Here is a 26,245-nt window from a genome sequence, read left to right on the forward strand (position 1 = left end):
AGCATAAGTCTGTTTGTATGCATGCGGATTGACCTAAAACATCTACCTGATGGAAGGCTCTCAAACAAGGCGTTTCCAGGGTGAGTGTTATACTAGACAATATTTTTGGCCCTTCTCATACAGTAAGTCGTATACAAGAGTTCAAGTGATGGTTGTTCAGTGCCGATAATGACCTCTGCTGTTCTTACAACTCACACTGCAGGGCTTTTCTACCAGCCTTGGTTTAGCTGTTGTACCAGGCCACAGCTGGTACAGGATGCAGTTGGTCAACGCTCTGTAGAAATTAACCAGCAGCTTCTGTGGAAGGTTAGCGCTCCTCAGCTTTCTCAAAAAGTAGAGATGTTGTGCTTTGTCAATTACAGCTGTTGTCAGTCAAGGACAGGTGCTCTGAGATGGGGACTCCAAAAAACATAAAGCTTGAAATTCTCCACAGGCTCTTCCTCTGCATTCAGGGCCGGTTCTAGCTACCATGGGACCCTGGGGCAAAAGTGACTTCAAGGGCACCACTGATGCCCCCTTTCCAACCAAATCACACCCAGGGCCCCTGAGTCAGCTGCCAGGCCTGACCTAATTTCCCCCGTCACACAATATCCTTAGGTGTCCATCATATGTCACCCAAAATGCATTTTCGGGGTTCCCATTATTCACCTCCTTCTTTTGCTATACAGAGTAAACACAAAGCATCCTCTCTCTCATGGGTCACTATAGCTGGAGGAGAGGAGGGGAACCTTGATGGACTCCCACAGACTCTGGGACCCGGAGGCAATTGCCCCCTTTGCCTCTATGGAAGCACCGGCCTTGTCTGCCTTGATCTTTATTGGTATGTGATTGGTGTTTTTGTTGGTCCTAAAGTCCAGAATAAATTCTTAGGTATTTTTAGTTTTTAATAACAGGTTGTTAATGTCACACCATGCAGTCAGGTTCTTAACTTCTTCCCTGTATGCCACTTCCTTGTTGTCTGATGTAAGCCCAATGACCATCGTATCATCAGCAAAGTTAACAATTGTTTGATTTACAGAGTACAGGTTGATCAACTGCAACATTAAATCCACAGAGAGGAAGTGATACGAGCACCTTGGCCAAGCACCTCAGCCACTTAGGGTACATTGTTCTTACCACTGACCTTACGAAGCTGGAGACATCCACAAAATACATTGTCAAGTTTTCAAAGTTTTTCTGAAACCTTTCCTTTTAGCAATTTTAAATAATGCTTAAAGGATCTCTTTCGTGAAAATCTTAAAATTTAAAATACATGTAAACATATACAAATACGAAGAACATTTCTTCCAGAGTAGAATGAGCCATCAATTCCTTTTCTCCTATGTTGCTGTCACTTACAGTAAGTAGTAGAGATCGGACATTACCGACAGATTTTGGACTAGACCATCTTCTCATGGGGGGTTCTCAGGGTTTTCTTTATTTTTAAAAGCACGTAGTGAATGGCAGTTGCTCTGTCCAACTGCCAAAAAAGTGTGCAGCGAGCAGGGAGGCTGGCCAGCATCTTTGTATAAACCTTTTTCAGGGAATGTCTTTATAAACAATAAAGGCCATACTGAGAATCCTCTATGAAGAGATGGACTAGTCCAAAACTGTCGGTAATGTCAGATTTCTAATATTTACTGTAAGTGACAGCAACATAGGAGAGAAGTAATTTACGGCTCATTTTACTGTCGAAGAAATGAACTTCTTATTTGTATGTGTTTTACATTTTAAGATTTTTTTACGTTTTAAGATTTTTGTGACAGTTCCTCTTTAACTCTATTTTGGGATGTCTCCAGCTGCCCCCCAAAACACAGTGTGTGGACCAATTAGGTTGCAGTTTGCCTTTGTGTATACTAATCATTTTAATATTCACTTTCCACTAACAGAATATCTCATTGTGTATTATTTTGTAGTACACTAAAGCCTACAGTGTGGTTGATAAGAATTGGTAAAATTCTTGTTTTTGACTCCAGTAAATTCCTCTCTTCCTCTGCCGCTACAACACTCACAACACAAGCAGCGCAGATAGCCGGCTCTGGCGGTAATGCAGCGATAATATAGGCATATGTAGACCTCCTCCGTATCTACGCCAGTTGGGCTCTCTGCGGATTAGGTTGCATATATTTCCTCAACATTTTGCATCATTAATGGGATAAAGGAAGGCCTGGTAAATATTCTCCAGAGCATTATAGGATTTCCAGTTTGAATACATATACATTTCTTAAACCACGCACAGAACGAATATATCACATGCCCTGGGAGAATTGGAACAAAAATATATGCAGGGAGGTAATAAGCCTGGCCACACCTGATACATGTAGAAAGACTCAGAGATCGGCAGCGAGGGACTGTCTGTCATCAACTGCGAACTATAAAGCAAAGGGACACTATGTTGTGTTCAGTCAGTTCCATTTCAAATTATATGGGGGGGGGGGGGGGGGTGTTTACAGTTTGTTACTTTTCATCTATTTTTTTATTTTATTTTTTTTGTGATTAGGATAAATCTTTGATTTTAAAATAAAATTTAGAAACAGGAAAGACAGGGTTCCGTCATTTTACTTAATATGCAACACCTCAACATTTTACGAATAAAAGAGCACAGCAATGGTTGCATACCTGGAGGCTCCTCTCTTAACCGCTTCCTGAAATTGGTAATTGAAATCTATGCCCTCTTTGAAATATTTTATCTCTGCCAGGGCAGAGATTTCAATTATCGCGCTGCAGAATACTGCCGCTCACACTGCTCTCCGGTCGCTGCTGCCCACTCTCTCTGCTGTCGCAATGACAGCAGAGCTCCTTGAGCTGGTCGGAAGTCGATTTCATTGGCTCCTGACCTGTTACCACTGTGAGCCAATCACATTGCGAACTGCGAGAGCGATAAGACAGTGCGACGTGACTTCCATGAGCTTCGTCTCATACCAGCAGTCTCTGGTTCCTATGGGTTTCCTCCCGGCACTCCGGTTTCCTCATACATCTCAAAAACATACACATAAGTTAATTGGCTTCCCCCTAAAATTGGCCCTAGACTGCGATACATACACTACACAATGCATACATAGACATATGACCGTGGTAGGGATTAGATTGTGAGCCCCTCTGAGCGACAGCTGAGTGACAAGACAATACACTCTGTACAGCGCTGCAGTAGATGTTGTTGCTATTTAAATACTAAATCAAATAATAGAGGAGATGCCCAGCGGGACAGGTCAGGTGAGCTGCTTCTTGGTGAAATCTGTTGGAAAACAGTGCAGTACTGTGGGTGGGCAAGCAATAGATCCCTCTCCGATCAGATTCAATCACAGATGGATCTATCAGATTTGGAAGCCATGGACTAGTGTTTGGCCACCATAAAAAAAAAAATCAAAAACCATCACAGTGGGAGACTCAATGTTTCTTGCTGAACGCCAGTAGATCATTGAGTCATTTTACTTGTGGCCTGAGGCTGAAGTCCAGAGAAGAGCTAAATCTAATTTGGTGAAACAATTGGCCGGCGCGCAGAGTGGGGAATGCCTGCAATTAAGGCCTTACAAAAGGAGTTTGCAGCATTTGAAGGGCAGCAGCAAAATGGTTTGATGAAATTATTTCTAATAGGAGCACAGAGTCATGCAGGCTAGCCTGTAATGATGTGAGGAGGATCACAAGGCACAGAATGTTGATGGATGCCTTCCTTTAGAATATGCTGTTTGCCCATCATTCCAATACCATGAGGTTCTTAAAGTGACAAGGCTTTCTGGCACTATACAGAATTTACCGAAGTACAAGGTCCCCTGTAGAGTTGTGATCTGTATCACTAACTCCATTCATTACTCAGAGTGAGGTGGAGCACAACATGTGTGTAGCAGTGTGACATCACATCAGTGTAAAACGCACAGCACCAAAAGGAGCACTGGGCACCAGGGCAGTTTCTAGGCTATGTTGCACCCGAGCTGAGGGTATAAAAATTGCACCCACCCCCGGTGAACTTGCAAACCCTTACTCTTTAGGGACAGTCACACAGCCAGTCACACAGCCACAAGTCACAAGTAGATCTGCCTACTTACTTGTGACCAGCCACTCATACAGGAGGAAGCAGGGACCAGGAAAACACACAGGCAAGTACCACTACAGGACATCAGGTGTCATCACGCAGTGGTGACGTGATGATGATGCTTGAAGCAGGCAGCCTAGGAGGAGTCAAGGAAAGTGATTGCGCTGGTAATCTTTCTTCTTCCATTTGGCTGCACTGTGCGTCACCAGCTCCCTAGCAGTTATGTCCTTCTGCCTGCGCCCCCCTTCTTCTACTTGCCGGTCTGCACCCAGGGTAGTTGCTCCAACTGCACTGCCCAAGAAAATGCCCTGCTGGGCATTGCTGTCACCATCTTCAGTCATGAGGTTTGCATGACAAGATTAGTGGGCACCAAACAATCTATAGCTCTTCTCTAAGGAGAACAGTGCAGCCAATGACCTCTACCGACAGGACTATTTGACAAGTTTAGAAGAGATACATTAGACTACCAGGAAGATCGGGTGTATAGCTGGAGGGCTGAGAGACGCCCTGGACGACGCCCACAGAGACTCCCCCAAAGTAATCCCCTGTTCATGCTTTCATTCTTCATCCCCACTAACTGCCTTTTCTCCATGACCAATCACATATCATTATGGATAACATGCGCTGGGTCACTGGGAAATGGCAGCGTCTCGGGACAGGTGAATTACAATACTGCCACAAATTGTGCAGGATGCCCTGCAGGGGGCTGAATTTGCTAGGGAGGGGGGCCTCCAGGTTACCTTTGCCCTGGGGCCCCATTGAAGCTTGAACCGGCGGCCCTATCCTGAAGAACTGTGCACTGACATTTTTGGATTACAATGCTCCAATACACGTCACCTGTGGGCCCACACACACAAGTCAAGTGCAATATTTCACCCGTGGATAGGCCGACCCCCAAACTTTACACCTAAAATTTGGGTGGCAAAAATGACCTACCCAAGATGGTATATGGTACTTTTACCTGCTTTTTAATTAAATTTCTTTAACTTTTTGCATGCTGAAGATGTATCTCTTTTAGATAAAATGAAAAAAAAATCTCATGTGAGAAATCTCATGAGTAAATGTTATTAAGTCAGAGCCAATATATCTGTATGTATGTTTAACCTATTAAAAACAAACTATTTTAAAGCAGTTTATTTTAGTTCGATGTTGGATGTTTTGTGGACTGGGAGGTGAGTTATACTCTTATAATGCAGGGGAAAAAAGTTCAATATTTAATGTTATACAACAATAAATTACGTCCAACAAAGATTACAGTTAAATACAACACAAGAAATGTTAGCCAGGCATGCTTATCCCATGCATTTTTATTTCTCCGAGAATTAATTTATTCTCACATTTATATTTTAAAAAATATGTATGCGTATTGTACATTTCATTTCTAACACATTATTTGGAGAGCTTTACAATAACCCTCCCGGCCAACTAGAACAAGGCATTCCCGTTTTTGCTTAAAAGTCCCCTCAATAAAAAAAAAAAAAAGCCACAATAAAAAAAAAATCCTTTACAGGAGAATACATATTTGCTCCAACACATGTGCCTTAATAGATGACATTCTATTTCTTTCTATAAAGCTAGGCTACAATTATTATTGGCTATTTAATTGAATAAAGGAAATTAAATTCATTTAATGTACGGGTATGACCTAAAAATAAGCCTGTAAAACATTTTGTGGGACCACCTATGTGAAGGCTTGGCTCCTGACGTGCTTCAAAATTCAACATTTTTTTTTTCCGTTCCTTCTTCCTTACTTCTTTCTCTTTCTTTTTTCTTTCTTTCTTTTATTCTTAATGTTTTTTTTTTTTTTTTTTTTTTTTTTAATGCTTTACCCTTTCCTTTCTTTTTTTTTTCTTTTTCTACTTTTTTTTTCCCCATTTCTTTCAGAGAACTTTTTTTTTTTTTTTTTTCAGAAACATGTTTGTCTTAATTAAGAAAAGTCAACAGACTTCTAATGGAGGGGAATGGGTATTTTACTCCGTGGTATCTGCAGCATCAAAGCTTTGGTTCTCTTGCCAAACCAATCTTCCTTCCTTCCTGTCTGGGTCCCAGGCCCAGGTGATTGCAGACAGCTGAGGAGCCGTATTTCCTGAAATCTTGTACTGTTAAGGCTCCAGACTCACTGTACTTTTTTGTCCCTTGTGTCCTTACTTTTGTGTGCTTTTTTTTCACTTTGTCTTTTTTTCTGTGTGTTTTGCTTTAGGAATCTTGAGAATATTCAGGATGCTGGAGCAAATAATCTGTATTTAAATAGAAGAAAAACCCGCCTCTACATTCTTGGAGTCTAATCCTAGCAACAGGGCCATCGCACCATCTGTTCAGGAGACAGAAATGCTATTCTTTGTGACATTTCAATCCATTCCTTCACCTGGGAAAGCCAGTGTTGTCCTCCTGGACAAAAGGACAATAAGCCTCACTGGGGAAAGACAACTTAAAGTGACAGTATGTCAATTTGTTTTGCAAGACATCTTAGATTCCCCCTCCCCCCTTTTCTTAAGGTGCCCATAGATTAGGCAATATATGTGCAGTTTGACCATAAGATAGATCATTCTCTGATTGAATCTGATCAGAGAGAGATCTGTTGCCTGCCCATACACCAGCGAATGTGTTTCGATAGATTTCAGCATGATGATGCCTAACGATGCCGCCTGCGGTTCCCACCAGTGTCTCATCTGTCTACTGACTCCCGGCCTCGTCTTATAACACCACGTGTGCCCAGAGCCGGGACAAGGTTCTCCAGCACCCAAGGCTGAGACACCAAAGTGCGCCCCTGCATCCCTCCCAACCCAGCCGTCACACACTGATTGCTATTAGACTTAGAGGCGTCCCAGGGCTCCCAACACCTTAATCTCTAGTTATCTGGCTTGCAATAACTGCCATGTAACCTCTTTTCTTAATTCTCTCTGCTTCAAACGCAATAGGGGAATGATAGCTGGGTGAGCTGTGCGCCCCCTTCTACACTGCGCCCTGAGGCTGGAGCCTCTCTTGCCTCTGGCTCGGCCTGGCCCTGAGTGTGCCTGTACCATGTGTGGCATGTGTAGTACTTGATACAGGCACTCATGGTAACTGGGGTGAGGGCGGAGGTGGCTGGTAGGCTAACCTCTCTCCCGGTGGCGCTTAACCCTAACCTGCCCCCCCCCCCCGGGTGGTGCCTAACCAGCACCCCCGGTGGTGTCTAACCCTAACCCCCTTGGTGGTGCCTTACCCTAACCACCCCCTGTGGTGGCTAACCATAACCCCCCCCCCCCCCCGGTGTTGGCTAAAACTAACCGCCGCCCAGGTGGTGCCTAACCACTCCTCCTGTTAACAATAATTATTGTAGCACCCTTTTTTCTGGTGGCGGCACCCTTTCCGTCCACCCTCAGCTGGCGCCCTTTTTTCCAGCTACCGCGGACAGGTTAGAATTTACAGACCCTAAGCAACTTTTGTTATTTTGATTTATGCTATTATGCTTCTGGATCATTTCCACAGTTGACACGTCACTTGTTCCACCATAGCAGTTCACATACTGATAGGGGGAGGATTTTAGTATAAACCAATCAGGTTGTACTTCTTAGGAGTAGGGATGGTGGTTGGAAATGCCAATTACGTGGAAATTCCGATCTCCACCAATGCTGATGATCCATTCCAGCGGATTTCCGATTTCCATTTTCCCGAGGAGTCTTTTTTTTGGTGTGTCATTGGACCAATCAGAGAATCTATAATTTTACAGCGGTAATCGGAAAACGCCACAAAATTTTAGGCCAATCACAAGACTCAGGAATACTCTGAAGTATCCTAGTCTTGAGATTGGTCTAAAAATGACCATAATACGATTTTTCGCAATTCTCTGGTCAAATGCTCCCGAGTTCTGTAATTGGGCTAAAATTACCAAGTTGCTGTAATGCGGTATTTCCTCACTTTCCGAACAGCTGTTCAGAAATTTCAATCCAACGGAATCTGAATGAGCATTCCAACTGAGGAGTAACCGCTGGTGGAGCGGCCCCTGTACCCTCAGGCAAACATGGGGAGCCCCAACTTCTTCCCTGTCTTCTTCCCTCTTCCTCAAGGACTTCCCCTCCATGGCAGGTGGCTCTTCTGACCAAGGCCGGAATTATACTTTTTGTGCCCCTAGGCCCAGTATGTTGTGACTCCACTTTTATATGCAGCCCCCTCTTCCATTTGTATCATCCATGTACTGTAGCCTTTCTCTTTCATGAACAGCTCCCATGGGCATCAGTTTCCCCTTTTCATGAGTTGCCCATTTTCAGCCTTCTCTTTCCCATGTAGCAACCTCTCTTTCATGTTCTGGTGCTCCTTTGGACTGTAGCCGCCCAAGGCCTGGCCCCTTGTGGCCTTTCCAGAAATCCGACCCTGCTTCTGGCTGCACTTGTTAAGAGTTGGGGAGTCATGGAGGTCACACTGTTATGGAGGAGTCTTGGCAGCACCTAGGGATGATCAGTGAGATGCAAATATTTATCACGCAGGATTATGCCCGCCGCCTGCATACACTCTATTCAATGTTGGAGGGGAACGCAGAGGGGAGAGCCCAAGGTGAGGGTGGGACCGCCCCCCCTCCCCCCCTCCCCACCGATGTGCTACTAAGCTCTCGCCTCATGCTGCGACCCCTCCAGCACCCAAAAACGGCCCTGAGCGGGGGGGATGGGGTCCCGCTCAGAAATTCTGCAGGGGGGCTCGGCGATTGCTAGTTATGCCCCTGGCACACACTTAGGTAGGTGGGTGCACAGTGAACAACAGGTAGGTATAGGCAGTAATGAGTATTACAATGTGCACCTGTCACACACAGACAGGTACCGGACAGGCACAGTGACACTGCGTGCGCTCACGTAGGTAGGTGGGTGCACTGACTGAAGTGAACAACAGGTAGGTATATGCAGTAATGGGTATTACAATGTGCAGCTGCCTGTCACACACACAGGTAGTCACTGAATGTGCTGGGCCTGGCAGTGGCACGCACAGTAGGAATTACCAAGGCTGTCTATGCAACACAAGTGTCAGTGGGACACACACAAAAAAACAAAAAAAAAAATAGATCACAAGGACAAAATTAGCTCTCAAAAGAGCTGTTGTGAGGTGCTTTTTTAGCAATAAGAATCAACAAGGAGCAAGCTAACAAGCCTACAACAGCCTAACTAAACTTTCCCTATGAGAGTCTGCAGCAGCTTTCCCTTCTCTAATTAATGCAGGCACATGAGTGAGTCCAAAGCCTGACGCTGCCTGCCTTTTATAAGGGGGGGAGTGGCTCCAGGAGGGAGTGTAGTCTGATTGGCTACAATGTGCCAACTGACTGTGATGTAGAGGGTCAAAATTGACCCTCATGATGCACTATGGGGCGAACCGAACTTCATGAAATGTTTGCGGTATCTCCGCGATCGCGAACCCCGGAAGTTCACCAATAACCGTTCGCCGGCGAACTGTTTGGGCCATCTCTAATCAGCGTGGCTGACCCCATAAAATAGAGACAGAAGTGAGTGCCTTCCACTTTGACACATGTCAGTGTCACCTCCTCTAAGGCCCCCTTCAAAGTTGTGTAATCAGACCTCAGATCAGACAAATCATGCACATAAGACCTGTACAAAAAAAAACAGAAACAGACTGCTGCTAAGGAAGATGGTTCTTGGTTCTTCTCTGCCCAACCACGATCCTCCGCTTCTCCTCCTCCACTGCCTGTCCACGGTCCTCCGCTTCTCCTCCTCCACTGCCCTTCCACGATTCTCTGCTTCTCCTCCTCCACTGCCCGTCCGCGATCCTCCGCTTCTCCTCCTCCGCTACCCGTCCACAATTCTCCGCTTCTCCTCCTTCACTGACCTTCCACGATTCTCCGCTTCTCCTCCTCCACTGCCCATCTGCGATCCTCCGCTTCTCCTCCTCCGCTACCCGTCCACAATCCTCCGCTTCTCCTCCTCCACTGCCCTTCCACGATTCTCCGCTTCTCCTCCTCCACTGCCCGTCCGCGATCCTCCGCTTCTCCTCCTCCGCTACCCGTCCACAATCCTCCGCTTCTCCTCCTCCACTGACCTTCCACGATTCTCCGCTTCTCCTCCTCCACTGCCCGTCCGCGATCCTCCGTTTCTCCTCCTCTGCTACCCATCCACAATCCTCCGCTTCTCCTCCTCCACTGACCTTCCACGATTCTCTGCTTCTCCTCCTCCACTGCCCGTCCACGATCCTCCGCTTCTCCTCCTCCGCTACCCGTCCACAATCCTCCGCTTCTCTTCCTCCACTGACCTTCCACGATTCTCCGCATCTCCTCCTCCACTGCCCGTCCACGATCCTCCGCTTCTCTTCCTTTGCTGCTCGTCCACGATTCTCTGCATCTCCTTCTCCTCTTCTCCTCGTTTGCTGCCCTCCACAATCCCATGCTTCTCCTCTGCTGCCCATCCACGATCCCCTGCTTCTCCTCCCCTGCTGCCCATCCACGATCCTCCGCGACGCTCTACACTCATTCTTCCATCCAGGATCCAAATGTTGATGATGCCTGGAACCACGTTATGCCACTCACGCTAGCATCACGTAAGTTCCAGCAGCTCCTGGCTGGTAACACCTAGCCTCCTCCTACAGCAAAAGCCTCCTCCTTTCTAGGCTGAGTTCCCATGAGCACTTGCAGCATGGGACTCACAACGCCAAGGCGTTGGAGTAGCTGGGGGCATGGCTTGATTAAATTGCTGGCCATAATGTAAGAAATAAATTTTAAAAATGCCTTTGGGGGCAAGAATGCCCTACAAACTATCTGTAAGGGGCAGAAAAATGAAGGCAGCAAAATTTGGTCTCAGATCCACTTTTTAAACAATACCAGTTGCATGGCAGCCCTGCTCATCTTTCTGGTCAGTAGTGTCTGGATAACACATCTGAAACAAGCATGCAGCTAATCTAGTCAAACTTGAGTCGGAGACTTTTGATCTGCAGGCTTTTTCAGGACCTAAAGCTAAACGTTTTAGAGGCAGAGGGTCAGCAGGACAGCCAGGCAATGTGCATTGTTTAAAAGAAAATAAATAAAATGTCAGCCTCCGTATGACTTTGGATACCCTTGGAGACAATTACACTTAGGGGGTTGGGGAAGATTGAGGCACTTTTTAAGTGAACTTTGTCTTTAAGGAGATACAGATTACAGTACACCCTCATAGAAATAAATATTTGTATTGTTGGTTTTTTTTGTTCTATCTATAGCCGGAATGATATGCTGATGTGGTTGTCAATGACCAAAATCAATGGCAGACAGATGGTTTACTAAAATCAGAGGGTGCTACACAGCTGCAGTACAAAGTAACCACAACACAAGTTTGGTTATATGCAGTGTCAGCTATACACAGGCTTATTGTGTTCAGTCATACTGTAGAGATGAATGGAAGAATAAGTGAGTGGAGCGAATAAGGCTACTTTTACACTGGAGAGTTGCGTTGCGTTCCCTGAAAAAACAGGATTGCAATGGAGGAAAAAAAGTTACATCACAAGCAGGGATGGTCGTAATCAGCCAACTTTGCTACGCTGGAAATACGCGTAGTTTTACGCAATTATGCTTCGCCAAACTACGGCTTCGAAATCAAATATATCAAATATTCGCTTCGTATGTATTTTGTAGAATGCGAAGCGTAGTGTATGCAGATGCTTATGCCCGTATGCAGAACATTTTACGCATTAATTCCTCTTTAAATGCTTATACTGGGAACTCTTCTATGCGTACATTTCCCTTTCCAATGCGTAAATTTGAAAGCATACAATTGCACGTGGAAAATCAGACGCTAGTAACGCATTCGCAGTTCACTACGCAATACACATGTTAACTACGTATAGTAGCGGTACTTCGCTATGCGTAAATTCGTAAGCATAGTTTTGAAACTTCACCTACAAACTATGATGCGTAGATGCGAACTACGATGCATCAATTCGCACTGGCGTAGTTTCTTCTCATCCCTGATCACAAGTAATGCCTGCAGTGTAATGTATAGAGTAAAGCATACAGTACATCAAAAGTAGACTTTACTGAAACTGTTAAAGGGAACCAGAGACGTTGGGGGAAAGCTGTTATACATACCTGGGGCTTCCTCCAGCCCCATACGCACAGATCGCTCCCACGCCGCCCGTCCTCCGCTGCCTGGATCCGCCGCTACCGGATCCCGTCACTACCGCCAGTTGGCCAGCCGGCCGGCAGACGCGTCCAATTGTCCGCATCACAGGGGGCTCCCTCCATATAAGTAACGCGCGAGGCTGCCTACTGCGCAGCCTCATGCGTACGGGTATGGAGGGAGCCCCTCTGATGCGGACAATTGGCCACGTCCGCCGGAAGTGACGGGACCCGGTACTGGCGGTAGAGGGAGCGGAATATGGCGACGTGGGAGCGATCCGTGCTTATGGGGCTGGAAGAAGCCCCAGGTATGTATAAAAGCTTTTTGTATTTTTAATGAAGGTTCCTCTCTGGTTCCCTTTAAAGCATGTTTTATATGGTAGCCGCCCAAGTTCCATGCCTTTGTGACCTGGGCCTAGTGAGTAGATAACTGATGTTGAACTGAAGAAAAAATGTAAGTAATACTGATACCAAATTTTGTTTTCACAAAACCATTAGCAAAGCAAATGTATACAGTTTTACCCACCTCTGTTCATAATTTCAGAATTTGGGATTTTCCAAATACATCACGGATTGCATATCAGACATCCATTTATGCATTCAGGAAAAATGTAATGTTGCCCCATAAAAAATTACATTCACTAAATGTGCACAGGTGACAGATCTTCTTAAAGCGGACCTGAACTCAAAACTTCCTCTCTGCTGTAAGAGATAGTCAACAGCCTAATAACCTTTAAAAAAAACATTTCTTTGTTACAGCTGATACAAATCCTTCAATAAATCAGCAGTGTGTCTACTTCCTGCTTTCATGGAGGCAGACATAAGGTTAAGTAACATTCTGTTTCCAAATTAGCTGTTCTGCCAAGGCAGACAGCTGACAAAGCTGAGAGTTCAAATTACAGCTCGTGATAAGTCACAGATGAGGGGGAATAAGACAGGCTAAACTCTCTAAATACATACAGGGTGCATTTATATATGTTGTTCTTCTGTCCTGTGCAAGAATTCAGGTCCGCTTTAAAGGAGCACAGCCTCCCATAGTCAGGTCTCTGCATGAAATCAGCGGTATCAGCAGCACATGGTGTTAGTGATTACTGTATACTGTAGCGTTCGATTACTATAGCTATAACTATGCTATTTATGGATTGTTTTACACCTTTGCAGCTCCCATCCTGCTTTCCTGTGTCATAAGATGCAGATGAGGTCTGGAAAGCAGGAACAGCATATGGTGTGCTTCACCATTTTGCATCCCACTGCATTTTTTTTTGGGGGGGGGGGGGGGGGGGAACAAAGAATGCAGCTTTATCGCAACTCCACATGTCACATTTATACAAACAGGCCCGGCCGCATGGAAGATACAAATAAACGCAGTGGTAAGTAACCTTTTGAATGGAAATTCCAGAAAATCTCAGTACTTTCAGTTCAGCTCTATATATATAAACTGCAAGGATTGATGATAAACATTATTTCAGCGTATGCAGATAAAAACGATCATTCTATACAGCAGAGATGGATTCTCCAACTCCAGACTGCACTCCAAAGCACTGAGGAATGCCAACGCCCCCTCACACCCTGTCCATTGCTTCTTCAGTCTGCTCACATCAGGCCGTAGTTTTCGAGCCATCTCCACTAGAACGTTGAGGCATAGGAACTCCTTTTTCCCCTCTGCTGTCAACCTCTTGAACTCCCTTCATGCCCTACCTCCATCGTCCACTCCCATCACTCCCCCCCCCCCCCCCCAAGGTTGCTGCTGACGACAGACTGTTTAGTGTAATACTGTGCTCACAATTGTATCCTGCTGTCACTCCTGTTCTTTGTGCTTGTTGTATTATCGTTATTTCTTGATTTCTTATTCCTACTCTGAGCAATGTTTGTGCCAAACCCAAGTCCTGGCACGACCCAGTCGTGCTTGGTGAGGTGATTAAAATATTTTTGATTCTGATTAAGATGTAATGAGGCCCTAGGCAAGGTAATAGATTTGGGCCCCACTTTTGGTCTTTTTGGTAAGCTGAAGTGGAGAGAGGTCAGTGAAAGTGGCAAGTGGGCCCCTTGACACCAACTAGGCCCCAGGCACCTGCCTAGATTGCCTGGGGGATGATCCAGTACTGTTCCACAGTGTCCCTAGCTAGGAAGCCCTTGTTACCGCTAATGCTTCTTCCAATTCGGTGTAACTGGGTGGGGTCAGCCCAAAATGCAGCAACTGTAGGACATATGACGTATCCCTGTGTCCTACAATGTGAACAGACCATCTGAGTTTGCTGCCAGCATGCATGCATGTAATTAAGGCGCCAGTAAGTTTGGGTGCAGGATAGAGCCAAAAACAGCTAACCCTGCTTATACTAAAGTCCCGTCGGTGTTAATTGGTATTACCCCTCCAAGCCGCCATTGAGTCGGGGGGTAAGACACAATTCGGCTTCCAGATGTTGCTGGTGGCCAAATTACACTGTATTTATTGCAATTTGGCCAACCTCCCCCCCCCCCCCCCCCCCTCCCCGTCATCTGCCTGTTTTTCCTATGCCTAAAAACAGCCCTTATTAAAACAGAAGGTATACAAGGCCACAATTATATTTATAAAAATGTAAACAGGCGGTTTTTCCCAATGCATAACACAAAACACCCTGATATAAGTGTTATTTCTGTGTGCTTGCTATGCGATCTTTGTTGCCCATTGCAGACCCCCGATCAGTTATAATGAGTGGGATGGAATCACATATGCAGAAACAATGCAGCTTGCAGTGCGTTTGTGATTGGCTGAGAACCGCATAACACTGGGGGCAACAACAAAAACAGGGCTTTCTGTGACAAAGCCCATGGCCTCAATTAACTAAGCTTTACCACATTTGGTAATACAGAAAACATCTGATTTTTACAATCACCTTATCAAATGCCAATTCACTAAACCAATTACCGTCCGGAAAAGTAAAATTACAGACTAGTGAGGTAAATTACCAACTTGTGTGGTAAATACCTCAAGAAATTGCAATTCACAAAGATTAAAGAATTCGGTAAATCAAGCAAAAGTGTTTGGTATTTATCTCCAGCCCTGACCAGCCAGAAATTTAACCTCTCCATTCGGTAACATATTGACAGATATAGCAGACGACAAATAGGGAGAGCCACACAGCCCTGCTTCTCACCCCATTTGGTCCGATACTCTCGAAGGCGCAACTTCAGAACACAGAGCAGGAGGAGACATTTTAAAAGACTTTCCTGTATCCCTTTAGCTTGGTGTGATTTGCCTTCTTAAAACAGAAGATACTTGAGATAATTCAGCTTTAAAGAGAAACTCTGACCAAGAATTGAACTTTATCCCAATCAGTAGCTGATACCCACTTTTACATGAGAAATCTATTCCTTTTCACAAACAGACCATCAGGGGGCGCTGTATGGCTGATATTGTGGTGAAAACCCTCCCTCAAGAAACTCTGAGTACGTACTCCTGTCTGTGAACCTTGCTGCATTGTGGGAAATAGCTGTTTACAGCTGTTTCCAACTGCCAAAAAACCATGCAGCAGCTACATCACCTGCCAACAGTAAACATGTCACCATGTAATAAATGTCAGAATGTAAATCAAAGATTTAAAAGATTTTACAATGGGCAAACACTGACAAAATCATTTATACATAATTATTGTAAAAATGAAGAACTTTTTTATTACATTATTTTCACTGGAGTTCCTCTTTAAGTGAACGTCTGTGGTTACCTGCAATGCACCCCTACTGAATATGCAAATTATCTTTTTATATGCCCTGAAATCAGGCTTGCATCCAGAACTGCTGGTGTATAGAATGCCTATGGTGGTGTATAGAACGCCTATAGCTTTAAATTTTATAAAGCCACATCAGCCTCACATGCAGACAGCCTGTTTCGACTTTTGGTTCTCCTCAGTACATACTAAGTATGTACTAAGGAGCAGGGCCGGCCTTAGGTTTCGCAGCGCCCTGAGCGAAACCTGATTTTTGTGCCCCCCCCCCATCCTCTTCCCGTGTGCGTGCACACACACACACACACAGGCCCACATGCAATTCACCTTTTCTCCTGAGATATCTCCTAGGACAGTGTTTCCCAAACTTTTTGACGTTGTGACACAAATGCTCAGGTCTCCGTGACAGGTCACATATGTATAATAGAAAAAATACTATTCATAACCACGAATGGATGGAAAGAGTGCATTATCCTGAATACACTTAAAAATGAAGGCTAGAACCTTTCAGGAATATTCATAAAAACAATCAGTGGGACAGTTAGCCACCCCCCTCCATTTAGAATGATAGCATAGCACTGACAATTTGCACCACGCGTTATAGCTGCAGTGCACCCCCCCTCCCCCCAAAAAATGCCCTCAGATTCAGTATAGGTAGGTAGGTATAGGGTTTAGGTGCCCCCAGTATAGGATCTCATGTGTAGGTGCCCTCAATATAGGTTGCCAAGCATAGGTGCCCCCAATATAGGTAGTCAGTTGAAGGTCTCCCTCCCCCCCATAGGTAGCCAGGCGTAGGTGTCTCCAGTATAGGTAGCCAGCTATAGGTGCCCCAGTATAGGAATTAGGTGTAGGTGCCCTTAGTATAAGCAACCAGCTATAGGCGCCCCCTTGGAAGCCTGCGCCCTGAGCGACCGCTCCGGTCGCACAGGTCAAGGGCCGGCTATGCTAAGGAGGACCAAAAGTCAAAAACAGGCTGTCTGCATGTGGGGTTGATGTTACTCTATAAAATGCTTCTTAGTAGGAGGGCTTTTCAGTCTCTTTTTGTCCCCTATACTTTACTATTGTTTTTGGGTCACCCCGAGCTGCTTGGCTACTCTGCTGTATCCCTTTAGATGGGAATATCTGTATACTGGTATACAGAAGAGCTCCCCCTGGTGACTGCTACACATCTAAAGGGATGATGGGGATGCACTAGTCAGAAATCTCCGACTCATGCACACCATTTGTGGGAAGACCCACAGCTTCCTGTCTGACCTGCTCCACAGCTGGTGAGACTTATCGAGCAGTGCGTAAGGGAGCACCTCTCATGGGCATGCCTTTAAGACTCCTAACAGTACTGCATAGTACTTAAAGCTGCATTCCTTTATGTAGCTTGTACTCTCCTCTTTCATTTGATGCCTGAATCTCCATTCTACACCAAACAGTTTTCGTCCGATTTCAATTTAAAAATCGTGGCTGCCATCTTGGCTAAGTTATAACTTCTGGGTCACCCCTGTCTTCTCTGTTAGAGAAGTGCATCACTGAATGAAGCAGGAAGAGGAAGTGACACGCATGGCCATTGGCAAGAGGCTCCTACAGAGGGGTCATAGCCCGACTTTGCTGGAAGTCGTCTGGCTTAAAGGCATGCCCATGAGAGGTGCTCGGGTTCCCTTTAGTGACTGTTTTTTTCAGTAAATTATCAAACTTCTACTGCATGTGGGAAATCTTAGTAAATTTGGAAAAAAAGAGTAAAATTAGGTATTTTACCAAACTAAATTATTTTACCGACCTGCCTTTAGTGAATTGAGGCCACGTCATTGCGATTTCCCAATTACATGCAATGCAAAATAATGAATCTGATCAGCAGAAACAGGGCCGTAAACATGCTATCATTTCCTTTCAATATAAACTTGAAAATCTTTTATCTAAACAACTGTTACACGGTTTGTAATAAAGATTTCATTTGTGAAATGAAACGTGTTTCCATGCTTCTTTGCTATAGCTTCCGATGCCAGGTAGCCCCCGCGGGAGAGAGTTTAATCTGCTGTACACATATGCCCGTATTACAAACCTGCAGCGCAGGGAACTCTGCACAAAAGAGACATTAAGGCCACAGGCAACAAACTATACAGCTGAACAGCGAAAAACTAAGTTCCAGGGCTGCGCAGTCGTCCCCGCTCTCCTTCTTGTTGGGTAATGCGGAGTAATTATTGTGCCACATCTCATCTATTTTATCAAATGCTTAATGACGTATAAACCCAGGGACTGTGACTGCAAGCCCAACAGGCCAGGCACGTAATGCATTGTGTCATATTCCGCTTGCAGAGAATAGAGGTATTGTCCGGGTTGTTTTTCGGCTTTTTAACGTGTCACATTTAAAGCAGAGGATTGCGTTATTTGGAAATGAATTGCAAAAACTGTGCGTGTTTTACTGAATTATACTTACCAAAGCTTCTCATGCGTGACAGCTCGGAGGGTTCATTGTGGTTCTATCACAGCGGGGCTGATTTGGGACCATCATATGTACCATAGATATTTACACCTGACGCTCTGCAGAGAGGCAGGAAAGTTCTCGGTTTAGTTTCCTTACATTTCACCAACGCTTAGTGAACCCGTAAACCTGTGAACATATAATACCTGCGATATCATGGTTGCTCCACGTCTGACTTTGGTAAATTTTATTTGCTTAAAGTGAACCTAAACTCAAAAAAAAAAAAAAAAAATAGACTTTAACTTACCTGGGGCTTCTACCAGACCCCTGCAGCCACCCTGAGCCTGCGCCGTCACTGAATGATCCACCGGTTCCCTGCAGCTCCCTACTTTTGTTTGGATGTGTGGGCCCAGTCTGCGCTCCTCCTGATCTCGCTCCCTTTGACAAAAGCATTCTCCGCATGTGTAGTACAAAAAACCTCTACTAGGCATGCACAGAACACTCCCGATGACGCATGCGCAGTGGACCGTCGGCTCACCAGTTGGCCAGCCAGAAGAGGGTCGCTGCGGCAGACTGGAGGGACACTTAGTGATAACACAAGCACAGGGTGGCTGCAGGGGGCTAGTCGAAGCCTCAAGTAAGTTAAACTTTTAATTTACTTACCTGGGGCATCTTTCATGCTAGGGGCGTAGCGTTAGCCATAGCAGCCATAGCAGCTGCTATGGGGCCCTGGAGCAAAGGGGGGCCAGGTGGTACTTGATTTGCTCACTATTAACTGTCCTTTGTTTCTAAACCGTCTGAATTTGTCTCAGTGCCCACGGACTATACACAGTGTACATTGCATGGGAATGTAAATTACCCAATCAACTCATATCCATAGGGTAGCATTGCTCAAGAGTGCCTAGATCTGATGGTCTCTAGCTACACCACTGTTCAGCCCCTAGGAGTCTTTTGAGTCCCTCGCGGGAGGTCCGCTGTATTCATAGTCCCGCTCTCAGCCACGTACTGGGTCAGAAGCTTCTGTGCATGTGTGGACATGTGCCACTCATGACTGCACTTCAGCGCGATCTCAAGGGGCACGCACAATCCACTATGCTGAGAGCGGGACCGTTGAGCATAGCGGACTTGCACTGAGGGACACACAAGATTCCTAGGGGCTGAAAGAAGCCGCAGGTGAGTAAATATGTATAGGTCCTAATCACCTTGGAAGAACTTTAAAGAGGAACTTTCATGCAAAACTGGACTTCACCCTTAACCAGTAGCGGATACTCCCTTTCCTACAAGAAATCTTAAACTCTCGAACACAACGAGCACGAACCTGTCGGCCGCCGCTCAGTTGAGTTGAGCCTGGCGGATCGATAGCTGGGCAGTTGTATCGGCAAAGGTGGTGGTTGTTATATTCCTGCCTCAGCCAATATGGATCTAGCATGTGTACAGACCTTGAGTGAGTGAGCTGCAAAAGGGTCTAATCTTGGGATGTCACAAACGCAGACATGGAAGACATTGGTTAAAGTGAACCTCCGGACTAAAAATCTACTCAGCAGAACTGAAAAGGCTTGGTGTTTCTTTAACAGTTTCACAGCATCAGAACTTTGTTTTTCTTACCAAAGCATCATTTTTAGCTGCATTTTTAGCTAAGCTCCATCCATCAAAGAAAAAAAGCCTGAGCTTTTTCCCCTGATGCTGTGCAGAGCATGCTGGGATTTCCTATGTTGTTATTCACGTTGCCTAGCAACTGGGAGAGGTGCTAAGGACACAGGACAGTTGGAACTGTGTCTCATGCTCCCTGTCACCCCCTTTCAACCAGAAAGATGGCTGCCATCATGAAATCAAACATTTGCCTGTTCTTTTAAAACAGGGTGGGTAAGGGATTATATTACCTATCTATTTTAATTAACATAACTAATGTAACTTAATGACAGGCTGGAGTTCCTCTTCAACAAAGCACTGCAGTATTTTGCACTAAGCAAATTTACATAGTGTCAAGCTTTCTTCCTCGGACTCGGTCCCTACTCTAACCGACACCACTCAACATGCAAGAAGACATTTTAGCAGAATACCTTTATTACAGAGGCGTAACTACATGGTAGCAGCTCCCTGTAAGGGGGCCCCAACTACCACTTCACTACCTTTCGATAAATGGGTCCATCCTTCAGATGTGATGTGTTTGTGGTTACACTTGTTATGGGTGTGAAGTTAATATTGTCCACACTTGTTTTATGACCCTTTGTGAGTTGGGCCCCCAGGCCGTGAGGGTCACCACAGGTAGGCAAGGGTAAGGGTGTGAGCATTTGGGGGGGAGGCATAAATGTTTTGCTGGGGAGGGGCTTGATTTGTAGGTACGCCCCTGCTCTACTAGGAACATGCTTATGGTTCTTATCTTGTGCTTAAAGGGAACGTCATTTTCATGCAGCTATGTGAGTAGTGATGGTTACAGTAGGGACCGGTTCCAAGATAGAAGCCTTGACACTCTGTGAATCGACAAAGTGCAAAATACTTCAGAGCTTTATTAACTAACAACATCCTCCATTCCCAGCACTTTTGAGGGTTGTTTTTTTTTATTATAATGTTTCATTTATCTGGTTCCCTGATTGCATGTAGCTTGTGAGTGCAATGGGTTAATATTATTGTGAATACATAACAGTTCTGCACAGCACAGCACACAATGCACCCAATCATTAGCAATTCTAAGTTGATAAAAAAAGACCTGACTACCTTCTAACTTTCCCTGAAGCATACGCTTGTCTTCCTGCCTGTCCCTCTACCTCCTATCACACAGACAACACAAGGTTTAGTGATTAACCCCTCCCTCCATCCCCCCCAGCCCCTCTGTTTCTGCCTGTGGTGGGATCTGTTCTCATTGGCTTATGGAGTCTGGGACTAGCTGTGCATCCTGGGAGCAAATGCTCCACTCAGCAACAGGGCCGGGCCGAGGCATAGGCTGGAGAGGCTCCAGCCTCAGGGCGCAGTGTAGGAGGGGGCGCAAAATTCATCCAGCTGTCATTCCTAATTGTGTATGAAGCAGAAAGAAATAAGAAAAGGGGATACATAGCAGTGACTGCATGCCAGATAACTAGAGATTAAGGTGTTGGGGAGGTTGTGGGCCCTGTGGCCCTCTTAGTCTAACAGCAATCAGTGAGTGACAGCTGGGGTGGGAGGGGCGCACTTTGGTGTCTCAGCCTTGGGTGCTGGAGGACCTTGTCCCTGCTCTGCTCAGCAATCACCCATTCCATCAAAATGGTGGTGCCTTATTGCCCCTATGTTTAGCCCATGATCATTCGCTAAGAATCTCCATGGCAAATCACTGGGCCTTTTTTTATTTTTGCAAGAAACGTCTATAGGTAAGATAGGCCAGATTTGCCACACAATCAAACTTACAAATCTTGCTTGCTCATCCCTTTTATCCACTGCACCACTGTGGGGCAAATATTGATATGATTTGATTGGGACAGAAAGCTATAATTGTTCTTAAAAGCAAACCTATTAGAAACATGTACTATATACAGTAAGTTGAGTTGTTAATAAAAAGTATACCATCGGAATTTTACTGCAGTGGAAAAGCCTCTTCAGAATGATCAGCAATTTTAGATGTAGCTGCTGACTTATGTATAAATGTTTCAGTTTCTTTCATTGTTGAGATTGACCCCTCCCCTCTCTCTTGCCAAATCTTGCTATTGGTCCATTTAAGTGATGATGGGTGGTGACCTCAGCGACCAATACAATATCTCAGAAGACCAGCTTTGGAGCCGCTAATTGCCTTATCCTTAGATTTAGAATTTTTATCATACGTTCAGTTTGAATTTCCCAGGTTTGTGACAGGTTTGCTTTAAGTATTAAAGCATTTTCGTCTGTTTTTCTTTCTCCCTATTTGCTTAAGAAGTGTTAATACCAAAGGCAAATATTCATTTAGAATTTTAATTAACTTTTTTCAACTATTATTTTTTCTTCTACTATTAACAATTTCAATAAACCTGCTCTTTCCCTGATTAAGCTTGCCAAAGAAGCAATCACATCCCCATCCCAACTTCACTAGACAAATAAGATCATTTTAAATATCACTAAATTATTCTGTCCTTCCTCCTCCTAAAATTCTAAAATATTTATTTTTCTCTTTAAAAAAAAGGAAGAAAAAAAAACACTTATTGACTGTACAAAATGGAAGGCTGCCAGTAGGCTAATATTGCCAAACATAGGAGATTCTAATGGGCTTCTAACCTGCTCCAGAGAAAACACATTTAAATCTACTTTCAAGTTATTTATTTGCTTAATTACACTTAGGGCTTATGATGAAATGTCAGGCTTAATTGTATACAAATTACGTGACTGCGCAGTGATCCAAAAAGGTATCTGAGCCCAGCTGGCTTTGCCTCTGACTTTTAAAAAAAAAAATGTATTGCTGCTGCAGAAACGGGTCAATGTCGGGCATGGTGCCATTCTGTAAACCACCTTTGTTAAACGGATATGTTGGACTTCATGGAACACTTGAACAATAGTGCTCCGGGGCTAAAAACTTGTAGAGCAGAGCTGTGGATATCACAGCAGAATTACCTAAAATGACCACTTGTGGGGGGTTGGGAGTTTCAACTACCTGAGAGATGCTGATGTCATGTGGAGGAGGTGTCAAATCCTGTGTCTCAAACTGTACCAATGAGGATGGAGCAGGAAGAGGCGGGATTTTTTGCAGTGTGGCGTTGTACCCCAGTAGAGTTATTAGGTCTTAGATTGAGACCGTTTGTGTCCTTTCTTGGGAGGGAAATTCACTGCTACCTACCGTCTTAAACTACTTTTAGTGTACTTTATACTTGTTGTGTTTTATAGATTATACCAGTAATTATTATTCACCCTTGGTGGGGGGGATGTCACCTTGTGTTTCCAGTACACTACAGAGAGTGACTTCCTAATCCAAGTCAAGCCCGGTTTGTTCTCCCCCCTTCTTAAACAGTGGTTGCCTTTGAGGAGACCTACATTTGTTCGTATCATTCCATTCTTTGCACTATTAAAGTGAACCAAAGCTTAAGTTTGAGTTAAGAAACAAATACTGAAGGAGCTTTGCTGGCTAAATAAGGCAAGTTGCTCTCTTTTATTGTCTGATGAAGCAGGTGAGTACCCGTGAAACGTGTTGCATTGTGTAGAGTTTACGATTTAAAATTGTTCAACTTAGAATTGACTATTTTAGTCTAATTGGAGCGGTAAGTCCACCACTACCTTCCATTTTAAACTGCTTTTAATCCATTTTACGCTATGCTGACTCCTCTGTTCAACATATAACATAGTATCTAAGTCCACCTTTGGTGGAGAGGTGTTACCACTATTATTTTGTTTCCATCTACAGAGAGTGACTTCTTAACACAACTGAGGTTGGTTCTAATCTCCCTACCTGTTGATACAGTGGATGTCTTAGTGCTTTGTGAGTACCTTTTTTCTCTGTCTTCACTTAAAATCAGATTTGCGCTAACATACTATACTATTAGGGGCTCTCGATTGTTCCTTTTTTTCCAAGATACTCATAAAGGAAAGAGAAGCCTCTGGATCCTGTAGAGGCTTCCTGTGTCCTACTCCCTGCTGGCTCTGCTTGCCGGAGACTCCAGAATATCCAGATTGCGCTCCTCTTTGTGCACTCGTGCGAGTACGGCCGCGCTTGCTCAGTAGCAGAGAGCTGCTCGTGCCCTAGCGGCTTCAGCTTACTGAACACACAGGCACGGCCATACTTGTGGAGGTGCAACACACCAGCAACGGGGGACTTGAGGAAGGCATGAGAAGCCTCTACAGCATCTCTCTTCTTAGATAAGTATATGTACCTTAAAATGACATTCGCCTTGCTTACACTTTAAATAACCTTTGAGCATTTACATACTACACTATAGTGGGCTCATGGATAGTTTCTCATTTTATATATTTCAAGTATGCTTTTTATGAGACTGATTCTCACAAAACATGTACTGAGTTCTCCTGGTCACACGTGTGCGCAAAACATCCAGACTCAAAAAACGAAAAAAGAAAAAATTATTGGAAAATAGTTTAAGTTATGCCGATTATTGAGCATCAGTGTGTATGCATATGTGTATATATTTTTTATTATGGGCATTGGGCACTGTATTGTCCTGATGAAGCAGGCCACCATCCGTGAAACACATTGTCCCTTAGTGCTTAAAGTGTACCCGAGCAAGGAATTGTCGCTAATCGTATCGAGGCCACACTGTGTCAGAGGTCTCTAGCTCTGACATAGGAGACCTGTATTCAAATATCGGCTTTTCCTTTTCAGTAAGCCAGCACCTATTCAGTAGGAGACCTTGGGCAAGGCTCCCTAACATTGCTACTGCCTATAGAGCGCGCCCTAGTGGCTGCAGCTTTGAAGAAAACATCTAAATGTTATTTGTCTTGTCTTCTCTTCCTTTAGCCGCACGAGTGCGCATGCGCAGTAAGCCGGAGCTGCGGGCTCCATGCGCATGCTCGGGTGTGATGCCACACTGAAGGAAGAGAAGGTGTGCTGCCCCGATGTGGAAGGGGACATCGGACCACCGAGGGGAGCCTCAATAGGATCCTGAGGCTACCCTCTCTTCAAGTTAATATCTTATTTTGAATACGAGCTTTGACTTGGGATCACTTTTAATGAATAATAAATACATTTTTACACAGTTTTATTTATTTCAAGTATGATTTTTATGAAGCTGATTCTCACAAAACATGTACTGAGTTCCCTTGGTTTGCACCCCCCCACTACACACAGAAGACTGGCAGGGTATAACACATCTTCCTCACTCCAGCCTCAGTCAGTTAGATCTGCTGGTTGGGAGAATTACACGAAGCTGACAAGCGAGACAGGGGAGAGAGAAGATGCAGTTTCCTGTTGTGGCCTCGGGTCCTGTACGCAGATCACATCTCAAATGAACCACTTCAGAAATGCCTCTAACATGTTTATGCCATTATATACCTTTCTGAGGAGATTCTCACCAGGTTACAGAGGAGTACAATATAATGACATATTTGGGTCACGTCTCAATGCCCAAAGTTCACTGATGTTACTTAATGCAACAAAAAAGGGTTTTCTGCTGAATTGCAAACAAAAAAATACATCCGCTGTGATGTGGCCTCTGCATCCTCTGTGAATACGAATTAACCTCATCCATGCAAACATGGGGGGATATCAAACGCTGCAGCTGGTGCAGAACATCTTCTGCTTAATTTGGGGTTCATGCAGCCAGTAGAAATGGTTAGATGGATGCTAAGAATTCTGAGTTGATGCTAATTATATGCAAATACATCTCGCTTGGAAATAGACCAGTCAAACGCAGTGGCTTTATTTTGGTCCGTTTCCAAGTAGCGTACATTTGTGTTTGCCCATATGAATTAATTTTATTTATAAAAATATCATGCAATTTACATCTACTCAGAATCATTAACCATTAACCGTTGACCATCCCTAGCAGCCGATTAGATTTCACTGTCAAAACTGATATTGTAGGTTATAAATTACTTACATAAATTGTAGATTATATAGTGCTGTAATACATGTTTGCAGTTCATTCTCAGTGCAGCTAAAACATAATGGCCTCAATTCACTAAGCATTTCCGCGTTCGGTAATGCAGAAAACAGCTGATTTTACCCATCACCAGGTCCGGATTTACCAAAAGGCACCGTAGACACGTGCCTACAGGCGCCTGATGATGGAAAGACGGCTTACTCCCCTTCTCAAGTACCTCCCTCCTACTCTACCAATGCAGAGTGCCTAGCAGAGTGTAAATGAGAGGTTACTCACCCGAGTCTCTGCATTTCACTGACCTGATCTCCACTCCATTCAGTTGGGGTCACCTCTAGCTACTTAATTCTTGAGGGCACCTCTAGCTACTTAAAGGGGAACTGAAGTAAGAGGTATACGGAGGCTGCCATATTTATTTCCTTTTAATCAATACCAGTTGCCTGGCAGCCCTGCTGGTCTATTTCTCTGCAGTAGTATCTGAATAACACCAGAAACAAGCATGCAGCTAGTCTTGTTAGATCTGACTTTAAAGTCTGAAACACCTGATCTGCTGCATGCTTGTTCAGGGGCTATGGCTAATAGTATTAG

The 26,245-nt window shown here is 44.7% G+C and overlaps 1 long non-coding RNA gene across 2 annotated transcripts in view; it reads left to right on the forward strand.

Moving 5' to 3' along the window:
• The window catches only part of LOC137525863 (uncharacterized), a 47,118-nt gene extending 22,298 nt beyond the window's left edge, over positions 1–24,820 (forward strand). For both annotated transcript variants that reach the window (XR_011023042.1, XR_011023043.1), the window contains 2 exons: positions 23,512–23,586; positions 24,577–24,820. This is a non-coding gene — a long non-coding RNA (uncharacterized lncRNA). The remainder of the gene's footprint in view (positions 1–23,511; positions 23,587–24,576) is intronic.
• The last annotated feature ends 1,425 nt before the right edge of the window (positions 24,821–26,245 follow it).

Source organism: Hyperolius riggenbachi, chromosome 7 (assembly GCF_040937935.1).
Source record: "Hyperolius riggenbachi isolate aHypRig1 chromosome 7, aHypRig1.pri, whole genome shotgun sequence".
NCBI lineage: Eukaryota > Metazoa > Chordata > Amphibia > Anura > Hyperoliidae > Hyperolius > Hyperolius riggenbachi.